The following is a 17,500-nucleotide window of genomic DNA, read 5'->3' as shown; positions in this document are numbered from 1 at the left end:
TTCATTCTTCTTTAATAAATTTCTTCTCCTTTTCATCATTTTTTTTCTCCTCCTCCTCCTCCTCCTCCTCCTCCTCCCACATGTCTTCCTCTTTAATTTCCCTTGTATAATTTTTCCTCTCTTCTCTCTTCCTACTCCTCTTCCTCCTCCTCCTCCTCCTCCTCCTTCTTCTCGTCCTGTTCCTTGTCATGGTCGTCCTTTTGGTAATCTTTCCTCCTCTTCCTCCTCCTCCTCCTCGTTCTTCTCTTCCTTCTATTCTTCCTTCTTCTCCTCCGTTTTTCCTCTCTTTCTTTAAATTTCTTTCTCTATTCCACCTTCTTTTCTTCTTTTCTCTTACTTCTTAATTTTTTTCTTTTCCTCATTTTCTTCTTCCATCTCACTTTTCCCATTATCTTTTCCTCTCCTGTTTCCTCCATTTGTTATTTCTTTTTTTTTATCTTTTTCACATTCATTATCTCTTCTCTTACTTCCATCTTCCTTTTCTTCCTCACTTTCTTCCTTTCCTCCTTGATCTTCTTTCTCACTAGCATTATCGTCTTCTCTCACTTCCTCATTTTCCTTTTCTTTTTCCTTTTCTTCCTCGTTCTCTTTCTTCTTCGTATTTTTTCTCCGTTTCACAATTATTATCCTGTATTACTTTCTCCTCCTCTTTCTCTTCCTCTTTTTCTTCCCCTAGTTTCCACCTAGTCTGGACCATGGGGTCTGTGTGGTCTGATTTTCTATGTAAATCTATGTAAATAAAAATCTTTCTCTTTCACCATTATCTCTTTTCTCTTACTCTCTCCTCCTCCTTCTCTATCTCTTCCTTTTTCGTATCTTCCTCACCATCACCTCCACCTCTTCTTCCTTTCTTCCTCATCTTCCTCAGCTACTCTTCTCTTCTTCCTCTCGTACTCCACTTACGCGACCTCCTCCTCCTCCTCTTCTTCCAACACCACCACCTCCTCCTCCTCCTCCTCCTCCTGATCCTCCGTTGGGCTTCGGAAAGGCTATTGTCGTGTCGAGACTTGGCATATAATCCTACTTAGTGGTGTGAGGCCCAGTCCTAAGGGGGAGGAGGAGGAGGAGGAGGAGGTAAGGAAGAGAAGGAGAGCAGGAGACCAGGGAAGTAGGATGTGAAAAGCCTGAGGAAAGGAGGAATGAAGGACAGGAGAGGTTAGGTAGGAGAGGAAGGGAGGGAAAGAAAGAAGGAAGGAAAGGAAGGAAGGAAAGGAGAAGAGGTAGGAAGGAAAGGACGTAAGGGAAGAAAGAAGGAAAGGAAGGAAGAAAGGAGAAGGGGATAGGCAGGAAAGGAGGGAGGAAAGATGGGAGGAGGGGACGAAGGTAGAAAGGAAGGAAGGAAGGAAGGAAGGAAGGAAGAAAGGAAGAAAGAAGCCAGGGAATGAGAGGAGAAAAGATTGATATGAAAGAAGGGTTGAAAGGAAGGAGGAGAGGGAAGGAAGAAGGAGAGGAGGGGATAGGTAGAAAAGAAGGGAAGGAAGGAATGAGGGAGGGAATAAAGGAGGAGAAAAGGAGGCAGATAGGAAAGAAGCGAAGGAAGAAAGGAGGGAGGAGAGGTGAGAGATAAGATGTGAAAGAAGACAGGGGAGAAGAAAGGACGGAGATGGAGGAAAAAAGAAGAAAGAAAAAGAGAAGAAAACAAAAGAAAGAAGATGAAGAAAGAAGAAAACGAGAGAAGTGAGGAAATAAAGGAAACTATAACCGAGTAAAAGGAAGGAAAGAAGAAAGAATGAAAATGAAGAAAAGAAAAGAAAGGAGGAAAAAACAGAAGAAAGAAGATGAAGAAAGAAGAAAAAGAGAACATAACCAAGAGAAGAAAGTAAGGAAGAACGAAGAACAATGAAGGAAAGAGGGAAGCAAAGAAGGAAGGAAGGGAACGGACGTAAGAGCAAGGGAAAGAGGTGGGAACAGGAATAAGGAAAGGAAGAAGAAAAGAAAAGAGAACATAACCAAGGGAAGAAAGGGAGGCAGAACGAAGAACAATGAAGGAAAGAGGGAAGCAAAGAAGGAAGGAAGGAAACGGAGGTAAGAGGAAGGAAAAGAGCTGTAAACAGGAATAAGGAAAGGAAGAAGAAAAAACAGAGAACATAACCAAGAGAAAAAAGTAAGGAAGAACGAGAGGCAATGAAGGAAAGAAGGAAACAAAGAAGGAAGGAAGGAAACGGAGGGAAGAGAAAGGAAAAGAGCTGAGAACAGGAATAAGGAAAGGTCAGTAAGAAGTCCAAAGGAGGTGATAAGGACAAGAGGGATGTAAGAGGCGAAGGTAAGAAGGAGACTAAGAGGAAGGAATGCGAGGGGGAGATAAGGAAGGTAAAGGAAGGAGAAATTGAAGGAGGGAACGGCGAAGGAGGAAGGAAATGGAGGAGGTGGCGAAGGAGGAGACGGAGGAATGCGAGGAATGGACGAGGAGCGAAAAGAAGGAAGAGGGAAAGAAGGGAAAAAAAGCTAAGAGGAGGAGGAGGAAAGGGAGGAGGAGGAGGAGGAGAGGGAAAGATGAGGGAATGTTGAAAATGAGAAAATAAGAATGGCAGGCACGAGAGAGAGAGAGAGAGAGAGAGAGAGAGAGAGAGAGAGAGAGAGAGAGAGAGAGAGAGAGAGAGAGAGAGAGAGAGAGAGAGAGAGAGAGAGAGAGAGAGAGAGAGAGACAGCGAGAGAGAGAGAGAGAGAGAGAGAGAGAGAGAGAGAGAGAGAGAGAGAGAGAGAGAGAGAGAGAGAGAGAGAGAGAGAGAGAGAGAGAGAACTAAGCGAAATCAAAACAAAACATACACACAGAGAAACAAACAAACACAAAAACAAACAAACAAAAAAACAGAAAGACAGAGACAGAAATAGAATAAAAGAGGAAATACTAGACAATCAAAAAAATAATTAAGAAAAAGAAAAAGAAGAAAGGGAGAAGCGAACAGGAGGACGAAAGAAAAGGAGGAAGAAAAAGGAGGGAAGGAAAGAAGACATTGAGAAAGTAAGAAAGCAATCACTTGGAGAAAGGAGTAATCAGAGAAGGGAATGGAGGGAAAGAGAAGAGATTAAAGGATGGAGGAGGAGGAAGAGGAGGAGGAGGAGGAGGAGGAGGAGAGAAATATAAAGCTTCCAAGAGAAGGTAGATTCTGAAGAAATGAAAGTGGAAAGAAAGAAAGAGGACAAGAAAAAAATATAAATTGTGAGAAAAATAGTAGAAAAGACAGAGGAGAAGGAGGAGGAGGAGGAGGAGGAGGAGGAGGAGATAAATATAAGGCTTGCAAGAGAAGGTAGATTCTGAAGAAATGAAAGTGGAAAGAAAGAAAGAGGACAAGAAAGAAATATATAAATTGTGAGAAAAATAGTAGAAAAGACAGAGGAGAAGGAGGAGGAGGAGGAGGAGAAATATACGGTTTGCAAGAGAAGGTAGATTCTGGAGAAGTGAGAATGGAGAGAGAGGAAGAGAAAGAGAAAGAAATATATAAGAGAAAAAATTAGATTATTGAAAGGAAAACAGAAAGAAAGGAAAGAGAAGGAGGAAAATGAAAGGAAGAGAAAGAGAAAGAAATATATAAGAGAAAAAATTAGATTATTGAAAGGAAAACAGAAAGAAAGGAAAGAGAAGGAGGAAAATGAAAGGAAGAGAAAGAGAAAGAAATATATAAGAGAAAAAAGGTAGATTATTGAAAGGAAGGAAGAAAGAAAGGAAAGAGAAGTAGGAAAAGGAAAGGAAGAGAAAGAGAAATAAATATATGACAGAAAAAAGGTAGATTATTGAAAGGAAGACAGAAGGAAAGAGAAGGAGGAAAATTAAAGGAAGAGAAAGAGAAAGAAATATATAAGAGAAAAAAGGTAGATTATTGAAAGGAAGACGGAAGGAAAGGAAAGAGAAGGAGGAAGTGAAAGAGAAAGAAATTAATGAGAGAAAAACAAGTCGATTATTGAGACGAAGACGTAGAGAAAGAAAAATACAGAAGGAAAAAGACAGAATTACATATAAGAAAAGATAAGAAGAGGCAGATTGTGGATAAATTAAAGAGGAGAGAAAGGAAGGAGATGAGAAAAAGGAAATATATGAGAAGAAAATAATTAGAAAAGGAAAAGAAGGGGAAAAAAAGACATGATTGGAGAAGAAGAGGTAGATATTTGAGAGATGAAGAGGGAGAGAAAGAAAAGAGAAGGAGGACGTGAGAAATACATGTAGGAAAAGGTAAAAAAAAAAAGTAGATGGTAAGAAGGAAAAAGACAAGAAAAAGGAAAATATAAGAATTGAAAGAATGAAATATTTGGTTTGAGATAGAGAGAACAGTTAAAGTTTAGAGAAGATGAAGACGAAGAGAAAGGAAGGAGGAAGAGAAAGAGAGAAATAGAAGGTTTGTAGGAAGTTCTAGGAATGTAAGAGAAAGGAAAGATTAAGAGAGAGAACGAAATATTTGGTTTGAGATAGAGAGAACCGTTAAAGTTTAGAGAGATGAAGAAGGAAGAGAAAGGGAGGAGGAAGAGAAAGGGAGAAATAGAAGGGTTGTAGGAAATTCTAGGAATGTAAGAGAAAGGAAAGATTAAGAGAGAGAACGAAATATTTGGTTTGAGATAGAGAGAACAGTTAAAGTTTAGAGATATGAAGACGGAAGGGAAAGGAAGGAGGAAGAGAAAGAGAGAAATAGACGGTTTGTAGGAAGTTCTAGGAATGTAAGAAAAAGAAAAGAAGGAAGACAAAGAACGAAATATTTGGTTTGAGATAGAGAGAACAGTTAAAGTTTAGAGAGATGAAGACGGAAGGGAAAGGAAGGAGGAAGAGAAAGAGAGAAATAGACGGTTTATAGGAAGTTCTAGGAATGTAAGAGAAAGGAAAAGGAGGAGAGAAAGAACGAAATATTTGGTTTGAGATAGAGAGAACAGTTAAAGTTTAGAGAGATGAAGACGGAAGGGAAAGGAAGGAGGAAGAGAAAGAGAGAAAAAGAAGGTTTGTAGGAAGTTCTAGGAATGTAAGAGAAAGGAAAGAAGGAGAGAAAGAACGAAATATTTGGTTTGAGATAAAGAGAACAGTTAAAGTTTAGAGAGATGAAGACGGAAGGGAAAGGAAGGAGGAAGAGAAAGAGAAAAATAGAAGGGTTGTAGGAATTTCTAGGAATCTAAGAAAAAAGAAAGAAGGAGAGAAAGAACGAAATATTTGGTTTGAGAGAGAGAACAGTTACATTCTAGAGAGGTGAGAGTGGAGAGAGAAAGGGAAGAGAAAGAGGGAGATGAAAATATGTCCTTTGAAATAATAAGTTATATTCTTGGAAGGTAAAAGCTATGAAAAAGAAGAAGAAAAACAAGACAATGAAGGAAGGGAAAAGGAGGAGGAAGAGGAAGATATGTGCACTGTAAGAAAAAGTTAGATTCTGGGAAAGTAATAGCTGTAAAAAAGAAGAAAAAGAAGAGAATGAAGGAAGGGAAGAGGAGGAGGAAGAGGAAGATATGTGCCTTGTAAGAAAAGAGTTTGATTCTAGGAAGGTAAAAACTATGAAAAAGAAGAAAAAAAGAGAATGAAAGAAGGGAAGAGGAGGAGGAAGAGGAAGATATGTGCCTTGTAAGAAAAGAGTTTGATTCTAGGAAGGTAAAAACTATGAAAAAGAAGAAAAAAAGAGAATGAAAGAAGGGAAGAGGAGGAGGAAGAGGAAGATATGTGCCTTGTAAGAAAAAGTTTTATTCTAGGAAGGTAAAAGCTATGAAAAAGAAGAAGAAAAAAGGAAATGAAGGAAGGGAAGAGGAGGAGGAAGAGGAAGATATGTGCATTGTAAGAAAAAGTTAGATTCTGAGAAATTACAGCGAAGAAAAAGAAAAGTGAAGAAAAAGAACGGAATATTTAGTTTGAAAGGGAGAGAAAATATAAATTCTAGAAAAGCCAACGCAAAGAAAATATGAGAAAAAGAAAGAAAAAATGGTTTGAGAGACAGATAAGTTAGATTCTACAGAAGGTGCAGATAGAAAGAAAAAAAGAAGAGAAAAAAGAAGAAAATATAACCAAAGAGAAAGGAAGAGTAGGTTCTGGAGAGGTGAAGACAGGAAGGAAGAAAAGAGGAAGGGAAGAGAGATTAAACACATAAAAGCGAAGACAATTAAGAGGACAAAAATAGTTATGATTAGAGGAAGAAAATGTGGAGCCCAGAGAGATAAAAAAAAAAAAACAGACAAAACAGAGGACGAGAAGACAGAAAAAAAGGAGAATAAAGATAAAGAAGTAGAAACAGAAGGAAAAATAAGAGAAAAAGGAGGAATCTTCAGCAGTATAAATGACCGGAAGCAGGAAGAGGAGGAAGAAGATGACGATAAGAAGGAGGAGGAGGAAGAGGAAGAAGAGGAAGGAGAAAGAGGAGAATGGTGGATGAAGGGAATGGAAGAAGAGGAAAAGGAGCAGAGGAAAAGAAGGATGAAAAACAAGAAATGTAGAAAGGAGGAGGAGGAGGGGAATAAGAAGGAGAAGAAATAAGAGGAGGAAAACGACGAAATGGATGAGGAGGAAGAGGAGGAAGAGGAGGAAGAGGAGGAGATGATCTGGGCGAAATGAAGGAAGGAATCTGTGAAGGGAGGAGAGGATTAAACACAAATCTTATAAACTTAGAAGAGCAAAGTTACTCCGCCAACCATTTAGCCATAAAACCCTTCACGGCTCCACACCAACACACACACACACACACACACACACACACACACACACACACACACACACACACACACATTAAAGAGAAGTTGGATAAATGCAGATACGGAGACGGGACCACACGAGCGTAAAGCCCAGGCCCTGTAAAACTACAACTAGGTAAATACACACACACACACACACACACACACACACACACACACACACACACACACACACAGAACACGTACACACAAACACATAAATAACTCATTTTCTGTCTTCACCAACACGAAAAAAGCTAAGAAAAAAACACACACAAACACATCCACAAACCTCTACAAACACACAACACCTTCCTTTTTTGTCTATTTCATTTTTCACCAACATCAAGAACCAACAAACTAACACACACACACACACACACACACACACACACACACACACACACACACACACACACACACACACACACACACACACACACACACACACACACACACACACACACACACACACACACACACACACACACACACACACACACACACACACACACACACAAACACACACACACACACTTTCTCCTTCTTCGAATTCCACACTCGTTTTGAAATAACAACAACAAAAAAATAAAGAGAATAAGCGGTTGATTAAAATAATTGGAAGGACAGAAATAGACCGATGAAATTACGAAGAAAACCGAAGTAAGAAAAAAGAAGGAAAACGAAAAAATAAGTCAAAAAAAATATTCGTGTGAGTGTTTGGCGAACTGAAAAAAAAAAGAGACGAAGAAAGAAACGAATACACAGAAATACAGGACACAAGGAGACTGCAAGGATATACGAAGGAGGAGGAGGAGGAGGAGGAGAAAGAAGAAATGGAAGAAGAGGGGAAGTAGACGAAGGATGAGAAGAAGAAGAAGGAAATGAAAGAGATGGAAGAGAAGACGAAGGATGAGGGGAAGGAGGAAATGATAGAAGAGGAGGAGGAGGAGAAGAAAAAAGGAGGATGAAAAGGAGAAAATGGAAGAAAAGGAGGAGGAGGAGGAGGAAATGGAAGAAGAGGGGAAGTAGACGAGGGGTGTGAAGAAGGAGGAAGTGGAAGAGTAGAACTAAACGTAGGATTATGAGAAAGAAGAAAGGGAAGAAGAGGAGAAGGAAAAGGAGGAAATAGAAGAGGAGGAGTAAACAGGGGATGAAGATAAGAAGGAAATGGAAGGAATAGTAGACGGAGGATGAGAAGAAGAAAGGAAGGAAGAGAAGGAGGAGAAGGAGGAAATAATAGGAGTAGTAGACGGAGAATGAGAAGAAGGAGAAGGAGGAAAAGAAGGAGGAGGAGAAGGAGGAAATGGAAGTATTAGACGGAGAATGAGAAAAAGGAAAGGGAGGAAGAGAAGGAGGAGGAGGAGAAGGAGGAGGAGGGGAAGGAGGAAATGGAAGTAGTAGACGGAGAATGAGAAGGATTAAAGGAAGGAAGAGAAGGAGGAGGAGGAGAAGGAGGAAATGGAAGGTAGACGGAGGATGAGAAGAAGGAAAGGGAGAAGGAGGAGGAGAAGGAGGAAATGGAAGGAATAGTAGACGGAGGAGGAGAAGAAAGAAAGGGAGAAGGAGGAGGAGGAGGAGGAGAAGAAGGATATGGAAGGATTAGTAGACGGAGGATGAGAAGGAAAGGGAGGAGGAGGAGGAGGAGGAGGAGAAGGAGGAAATTGAAGGAGATATAGACGGAAGGATAAGGAGGAAAGGGAGGAGGAGGAGGAGAACGAGGAAAGAAAAGAGTAGGATGAGGAAAAGGTGACTACAGCTACATAAGGATACAACGCAAGGACATAAGGATCCTACCATATACCAGACATCCTACACAGGGCAGCTCCTGGTGATGGGCTCTCCAGCTTATTCCCTTCCCGTCCTCAGAGGCCTCTAATCCCCCGTTCAAAGGTTTCAATCGTGTCGGCCTCAACTACACACCTGTTCAGTTTGTTTGTTCCACTCATCCGCCACTCTGTACGTGAACCAGTTTTTGCGTTTTTCTTAGATGTTTGAAAAAAGTAATGTGCTTGTTTGTGTTTAGTAAGTGGAAAAAAAAGGTGAAACGAAGAAATGAAAAGATGACCTGCACAGTTTGTTTGTTCCACTCATCCACCACTCTGTACGTGAACAAGTTTTTGCGTATTACTTAGATGTTTGAAAAAAGTAATGTGTTTGATTGTGTTTGGTAAGTGGAAAAAAAGGTGAAACGAAGAAATGAAAAGATGACCTGAAGAAGTTTGTTTGTTCCACTCATCCACCACTCTGTACGTGAACAAGTTTTTGCCTATTTCTTAGATGTTTGAAAAAAGTAATGTGCTTGTTTGTGTTTAGTAAGTGGAAAAAAAAGGTGAAACGAAGAAATGAAAAGATGACCTGCCCAGCTTGTTTGTTCCACTCATCCGCCACTCTGTACGTGAACCAGTTTTTGCGTATTTCTTAGATGTCTGAAAATAGTAATGTGCTTGTGTTTGGTAAATAACTAAAAGAAAATAAAAAAAGTAAACACGTCTGAAAAAACTCTTGTGTGTGTGTTTTTGGTGCATGAATGAAGCACTTGCCCAATGAAGAAAAAAATCAAGTCTGCAAAAAAAAATATTCGTCTGGGTTTCGAAAATAGGAAAATAAAACGGGAAACAAAGAAAAAGATGACCGACTGTTTGGTGTGTGAATAAAACACTTGCCAATTGCAAAAAAAAATCAAGTCTGCAACCCCTCCCCTAAAAAAAAAAAAAAAAACTGTCTGTGTATCGTAAATAGAAAAGAAAGAGAAAACGAATAAAAAATAAAGATGACTGAACCCCCCCCAAAAAAATCGTGTGTGTGTGTGTGTGTGTGTGTGCGTGTTCGGTGCATGAGTAAGACACTTGCCAAATAAAAAAAAATAAAAAAATAAAAAAGACTGGTAAAAGACGTCTGTTATGTTAGAAAAAAGTGAAAGAAAGCGAGAAGCGAAGAAAATACGATGAATAAACAACAAAAAAAACTAACAAAATAAAAACCACAGTGTGTGTTCGATGGATGAATAAAACAGTTGCCAAGTGAAAAAAACACAAATCTGCAGAAAAAAAGAAACGTCTGTAAAAAAACAAAAAAACATATAGCAAATAATACAACAAAAAACAACTCGTGTGTGTGCGTGTGTGTGTGTGTGTGTGTGTGTGTGTATGTGATTTGCATGAATAAAAGAGTCGCCAATTATATGTGGATTACTGAGAGGAATATTTCCCTGGCAAGTCAATCATGAAATTATAAAACATCTCTCTGCCTGATTAATGGCGGACCTAACCTAATGAGACGCAGGAACGACCCGCAAAAATACACGCACACACACACACACACACACACACACACACACACACACACACACACACGCTTCCCCTCCTCCTCTCTCCCCCTTCTTCCCCCTCTACTTCCCCTCCCTACTCCACCACTTACACACACACACACACACACACACACACACACACACACACACACACACACACACACACACACACACACACACTTCCACGTTCACTTTCTCTTTCTCCTCCCTCCTTTCTCCCTTTCGTTTTCTTTCTTTCTCTTCCATTCCCTTTCCTTCCCTTCTCTTTTCTCTCCTTAACTTATCTTTCCTTCCTTTACCCTTCCCTATTCTTCAATTCCCTTTCCTTTTATTTTCTTTCCCTTATTTTTCTCCCTCTCTTTAACTTCCCCTCCATTCCTTTCCTTTCCCTTCCCTTTCCTTCCGTATTTCCCTTCCCTTATCTTTACCTTCCTGTCCCCTCCTGTCTCTCCTCCTCTACTCGATATGGAAAAAAAGGAAAGTAATCAACGCTCCTCAAAAATCACTCTATACATCACTCAATGGAAAAAAAGGACATGAAAATGAAAACTCAAAAACGGATCATTTGGAAATAAATCACCGCTAAAAAATAAAAATAATAAAAGATTAGATACGCAATTTTTCAAAGCAAAATTTAAAGACTATAAAACGAGGAATGTGAAGTTAAAACGCAAGAAAAAAAGGAGCTGCGTATGATTGCGTTGGAAAAAAAAACTTACTTCCGGTCATGTCAAGGCAAAGAATAAAATGTTTGAAAGGTGATGAATGTAAAAGCGAAAAAAAAAGAAACAATATCAAGGTACTTTTAAAACTTCTTCACATTACTCTTTGAAATGTCCTCCGTCCCTCCCCCTCCCACCCCCCCAAAAAAAAGCCGAAAATACCGAAACTGGTGGAGATGAGAATTGACAAACAAAGATGAGGAAGGGGAAAAAAAAACAAGGAGACAGAAACAGAAACTACAAGACACTTAGACCATTTCTTCACATTACTCTTTCAAATAATAACGAAACTGGTGAAGATGAGAACTGACAAACGAAGATGAAGAAGGGAAAAAAAACAAGCAAACAAAATCAGAAACTACAAGACACTTAGACCATTTCTTCACATTACTCTTTGAAACTCTCTCCGCACCCGCCCAGAGAAGTGAAAATGAGTAGCGTGGTGAAGATAAAAAAAAACAGTGAATATAAATGAGGATTGAAAAAAGTACAGAAATGGCATCAGGGACTTAAAACATTCCTTAACATTACTCTTTGAATCTCCCTCCGCACCGCCCCAAAAAGTGAAAATGAGGAACGTGGTGAAGATGACAACCAGTAAATGGAGAAGAGGTTTGAAAAAAGTACAGAAATGGCATCAGGGACAGAAAACATTCCTTAACATTACTCTTTGAATCTCCCTCCGCACCCGCCCAAAAAAGTGAAAATGAGGAACGAGGTAAAGGTAAAAAAAAACAGTAAATGTAGATGAGGAAAGAAAAACAAAAACAGAAATAAAAATGTGGAGGTACTTTTAAAAATTCCACATATTACTCTTTGATGCGTATTTTTTCTCCCTCCATAAAAAGCTGAAGATTAGGAAAATGCAGATTATTTAAAAACCAAGTAAATCAAGATGAGAAAAGGAAAAAAAAATAGAGAAACAGATATCATTACACAAAACCTTTTCCACGCATATTTTAAATCCACTCCCCCCTAAGAAAAAGTGAAAATGAGAGACACGATGAAGAAGAAGAGTAACAAAATAAATGAAAGTTAAAATGAGTAACGTGGAAGATAAAAAAACAGTAAATGTAGATGAGGAAAGCAAAACAAAAACAGAAATAAAAATGTGAAGGTACTTTTAAAATTTCCTCATATTACTCTTTGATGCGTATTTTCTCTCCCCCATAAAAAGCTGAAGATTAGGAAAATGCAGATTATTTAAAACCAAGTAAATCAAGATGAGAAAAGGAAAACAAAATAGAGAAACAGATATCATTACACAAAACTTTTTCCACACATATTTTAACTCCACTCCCCCCTAAGAAAAGGTGAAAATGAGAGACACGATGAATAAGAAGAGTAACAAAATTAATGAAAGTGAAAATGAGTAACGTGGAAGATAAAAAAAAACAGTAAATGTAGATGAGGAAAGGAAAGCCAAAAGAAATAAAAATATGGAGGTACTTTTAAGAATTCCACACATTACTCTTTGATGCGTATTTTCTCTCCCCCCATAAAAAGCTGAAGATGAGGAAAATGCTGATTATTTAAAACCAAGTAAATGAAGATGAGAAAAAGGGAAAAAAATAGAGAAATAGATATATCAGGACACAAAACTTTTTCCACGCATATTTTAACTCCACTCCCCCCTAAGAAAGGGTGAAAATGAGGGACACGATGAAGAAGAAAATCAACAAAATTAATGAAGATGAGGAAAGGAAAAAAAAAACATATATCAGGACACAAAACCTTTTCCACGCATATTTTATTTGATACTCTTTGAAACACCCCTAAGAAAAGGAAAGAAACAAAGAGGGACACGATGTAGAAGAAAATCAACAAAATTAATGAAGATGAGGAAAGGAATGAAAGAGAAACCGAAATGACATCAAGACACTGAAAATTTCTACACACTGCTCTTCGAAAACTCTTTGATACTCTTTGAAACGACACCACGGGGAAAGGAAAGAAACAAAGAGAGAAACGACACCAAGGGGAAAGGAAAGAAACAAAGAGAGAAACGACACCACGGGGAAAGGAAAGAAACAAAGAGAGAAACGACAGCACGGGGAAAGGAAAGAAACAAAGAGAGAAACGACACCACGGGGAAAGGAAAGAAACAAAGAGAGAAACGACATCAAGGGGAAAGGAAAGAAACAAAGAGAGAAACGACACCAAGGGGAAAGGAAAGAAACAAAGAGAGAAACGACAGCACGGGGAAAGGAAAGAAACAAAGAGAGAAACGACACCAAGGGGAAAGGAAAGAAACAAAGAGAGAAACGACACCACGGGGAAAGGAAAGAAACAAAGAGAGAAACGACATCAAGGGGAAAGGAAAGAAACAAAGAGAGAAACGACATCAAGGCATTTCAAATTTTCTGCACACTTTGAAACTCTGCTCTCCCCCCCCCCCCCCTAAAAAAAGGTGTATATGAGGAACACGATGAAGGTGAAAACAGAGAAACGAACATGAGGGTAGGAAAGAAAACAGCCAGAAACATTAAAACGCTTAAAATCTTTCTCCATATACTAAAACTCCATTTCCCTCACCCCCCCAAAAAAAGGTGAAAATGAGGAACACGGTGAAGATGAAAGCAGAGAAACGAAAATGAAGGAAGGAAAGAGAACAGAGCCGGAAACATTAACATATTTAAAATCTTTCTCCATATATTAAAATTCCATTCCCCTCCCCCTAAATAAAGAGGTGAAAATGAAGAATATGCCGAAAATGGGAACAAACAAAGAAAGATGACCAAAGGAAAAGAAGACAAGAAGAAAATAAAGACACGGCTTCAAGACACTTCAAAATTTACTACACACAAAAAAAGTGAAAACGAGGAAAATGATGAAGATGAAAACCAGCAAGAAACGAACACGAGGGAAGGAAGGAAAGCAACACCGACTCACTTAAAACTCTCCCGCGCGTCATTCCTCAGCGTAGAAAAAAAAGGAAACAACCGCGAGACGTAAAGTGAGGTTAAAGAACGCAAATTAGACAAGAGACGAAAGAAAGCGACGTAATTCCACTTCTCCGCGTCGTATCTTAGTAAAAAAAATAAAGGAAAACAGCAGCCGAAGAAACGTCAAAATGAAGAAAATGGAAGAAAACGAAGCAATAAAAAAGATTCGTCGAGACAACTCTACGAAAAAAAGATTGAAAAAAACACACCCAAAGAGACGTCACAATAGAGAGAGAAAAAAAAAACGAGAGATAACGAAGCACTTAAAAAAAAAAAAAGATTCGTCGAGACAACTCTACAAAAAAAAAAAAAATAGATTAAAAAAAATACACCCAAAGAGATGTCAAAATAGAGAGAGAGAAAAAACGAGAGATAACGAAGCACTTACGTAAAAAAAAAGATTCGTCGGGACAACTACGAAAAAAAATAGATTGAAAAAAAATACACCCAAAGAGACGTCACAATAGAGAGAGAAAAAAACGAGAGACAACGAAGCACTTAAAAAAAAAAAAAGATTCGTCGAGACATTTACACCTTACGAAAAAAGGAAAATAAATAAAAACGAAAGAAATTGAGAAACTAGAAAATTACATACTACCGAGTTTAGCCATAAGAGAAGTAAAACTAAAGAAGAAGGAAGCAATTAAACTTTCTCAACGTCATTTATACCCATTTACACGCAAGGAAACGCCAAAATGAAGGAAATGAAACGAGAACGAAACACCTTAAAAAATTGCACAGTCATTTACTAGGAAAAAAAATATGCGTAAATAAAATGAAACAAAAAGAACTCGTAGACCTAAAAAAACACCTTTGAAAAAAAAATATATAAGAAAGTAAAAAAACAAAAAGATTCCCCTCAAAAAGAAACATAAAAACAACGCATTTTATACCCAGAGAAAGAAACGAGGAAGGAAAAAAATAGTTAAAATGAAAACTATTAGAACAGGCTTTACAAAAGAGAAGAAAACGTCGGGAAAAAGGTAAACAAAAGAAAGACGCAATTTAAAGTTTTCAATGACATTTACACCCAGTGGAAAAAAGAAAGGAAAAAATAACATAGAACGAAAACTGAAATGACTCCCTTAAAGAAAATACGAATAAAGCGTAAGAAAAAAGTAAAACAAAAGAAGAAAGACGTAAAATTTAAAAGTTTTCAAAGACATTAAATACACAAAGACAATAGAAAAGAAAAGAAATAAAGAATATAATAGGAGGACTGAAATGACACCTTAACACAGAAAAAAATTAAACCTAAGAAAAAAGTAAAACAAAAGAAGAACGAGCCAATTACAGAAGTTTCTCAATGACATTTATACCCAAAGAAAAAAGTAAAAAAGAATACGGAGACAAAACGATGACCAAAATGACAGACTTTACAAAAAAAAAAAAGAATAAAGCGCAAGGAAAAGGAAAACAAAAGAAGTGCGACGTAATTTAAAGTTTCTCATTGTCATTTAATCCCTAAAGAAACAAAATACGAAACAATAAAAGACTGAAATAAGAGGCGTTACAGAAAAAAAAAGATGAATAAGACGTAAGAAATAAGTAAAATAAAAGAAAAACGAGGCAATTACAGAACTTTTCCAATGCCATTTATACCCAAAGAATGAAAAAGGAAATACAGAACACCCGAAATTGACCTCTCTTTTGGCTACTCTTTACTTTTATCTTTCATGGGAGCGGCGAGTAGCGGGCTTTTTTTTGTACTCTTTTTATTGCCCTTGAGCCGTGTCCTATGATGTAAAAAAAAACAACAACAACATAATACGAAGACTGAAATGACAGACTTTACAAAAAAAAAAATGAATATGACGTAACAAAAAGAAGTAAAACAAAAGAAGAACGACGTAATTTAAAGTTTTCAAATGACATTTAAAACCAAAGAAAACAGAAAAAAAGAGAAACGAGATATACAGAAAAAAATAGGAAGACTGAAATGACAGACTTTACAAAAAAATTAATAAAACAATGAGGAAAAAAAGTAAAGAAGTTAGAAGAAAAGAAAGACGAAAGAAAAAAGTAAAACAAAAGAAGAACGAGGCAATTAAAGAAGTTTCTCAATGCCATTTGCACACACTAAAAGAAAAAAAAAATGCAGAATATAAAATGGAAACGAAACTTTACAAAAAATATGAATAAACAAAAAAGGAAAAGAAAAATACAAGTTGAAGTACACCACAGAAAGAAAAAAACGGGAAAAATTACGGAATGTTAAATGGAGATGACGAACATTACAAAAAATATAAATAAATGCAAAAAAAAGAATGAGACGCAATTAAAGTTTTTCATTGTCATTTACACCAAAAGAACGAAAAACACGTGAAAAATTGCGAAACATAAAATAGAAGTGACAGATAATATATAAAAATAACATAATAAACGGAAAAAAGTTAAACAAAAGAGAAAGACGCAAAACACTGAATATAAGCGATAAATCAGTAAAGCAAAAGAAAGACCCAATTAAAGTATCCTAAAGTAAAAAAGGAAAAAAATACGGATTACAAAATAAAAATAACAGACTTTGCAAAACTATAATAAAAAACTAAGAAAAAGCTAAAAAAAAAAAAGAGCGAATCAAAGCATCTCAGAGGAAGAAAAAACGGAAAAAGTACAGAATATAAAATGGAAATGATGGACTCTGCAAAAAAATCTATAATAAACAAAAAAAAAAGCTAAAACAGAAGAAAAAGAGCAAATCAAAGCATCTCTGAAGAAGAAAAAACGGAAAAAGTACAGAATATAAAATGGAAATGATGGAATTTGCAAAAAAAATATAAATACACTAATAAAAAAAGCTGAAACAGAAGAAAAGGAGCAAATTTAAGCATCTCAGAGGAAGGAATTAACCGGGAAAATTACCAAATATAAAATCGAAATGACAGACTGCAAAAAATATGAAATACTAAAAAAAAGCTAAATCAAAAGAAAAAAAAGAGTGAAATTAAGCATCTCAGAGGAAGAAAATAATCGAAAAAAAATGGAAAGGCATGTAATGGAAATGACAGACCTTGCCAAAACTTTAAATAAATGCAAAAAAAAATGAATGAGACGCAATTACAGTTTTTCAGTGTCATTTGCGCCCAGAGAAAGAAAATAACTAACGTGGAAAACTACGAAATATATAATGGAAATAAAACTTTACAAAAAAAAAAAATGAATTAGCGTCAGAAAATGAAAAACAAAAAACAACGACGCATTTAAAAGTTCTTATTGCAATTTGTGGCCTGAAGAGCTAATCGGAAAATAGCTCCGGAACGTAAAAAGACACAAAAAACAGACTAAAATGATGGACCTCAGAAATACTTATATATACCCGCGACTTAAGAAACGAAAAAAAACAAAAAAAACACGCACTTTAGATTTATTCGTTATTTGTAGTCTAAAAAATGGGAAAAATAGGAACATGAATCGGAAATATAATGAAAAACACGAACTTATCCGTCACTGGTAGACTAAAAGAAAAAGAAAAGAAAAACTCAGAATATTAAGTTGGAAAGATAAAGAAAAAGACTAGCATAAGATTTGTCCGTTATTTGTGCTCTAATGAAAGGAGAGTAAAAAAGGAACATAAAACAGGAAAAAAACATGGAAGATTAAAAAGAGAAGCACGAACATAAGATTTGTCCGTTATTTGTACGCTAATTAAAGGAGAGAAAAAAAGGATCGTAAAACATAAAATAACACGAGAAAGAGAAACAGTAATGAAAGACTTGAAAATGACCGACCTTGCACGTTTTTACACTTACAAAGCAACATAATCACATACAAACAAAAAGAGTTTCCAAGCGGCACTTTCAACCTAAAACAAGACAAAAAAAAAAAACCCACACCAAAAACAAAACGACGGAAAAACAGACCTATTAGAACATGACACAAACACGCACAAACAAGACATC

The 17,500-nt window shown here is 36.9% G+C and overlaps 1 protein-coding gene across 1 annotated transcript in view; it reads right to left on the bottom strand.

Moving 5' to 3' along the window:
* LOC127000212 (uncharacterized) overlaps positions 1-17,500 on the bottom strand; it is a 69,014-nt gene that overhangs the window by 50,919 nt on the left and 595 nt on the right. The gene's annotated exons all lie outside the window — the stretch shown is intronic.

The sequence above is a fragment of the Eriocheir sinensis genome, chromosome 18 (genome assembly GCF_024679095.1).
Source record: "Eriocheir sinensis breed Jianghai 21 chromosome 18, ASM2467909v1, whole genome shotgun sequence".
NCBI lineage: Eukaryota > Metazoa > Arthropoda > Malacostraca > Decapoda > Varunidae > Eriocheir > Eriocheir sinensis.
This window is presented reverse-complemented; position numbering and strand designations above follow the sequence as displayed.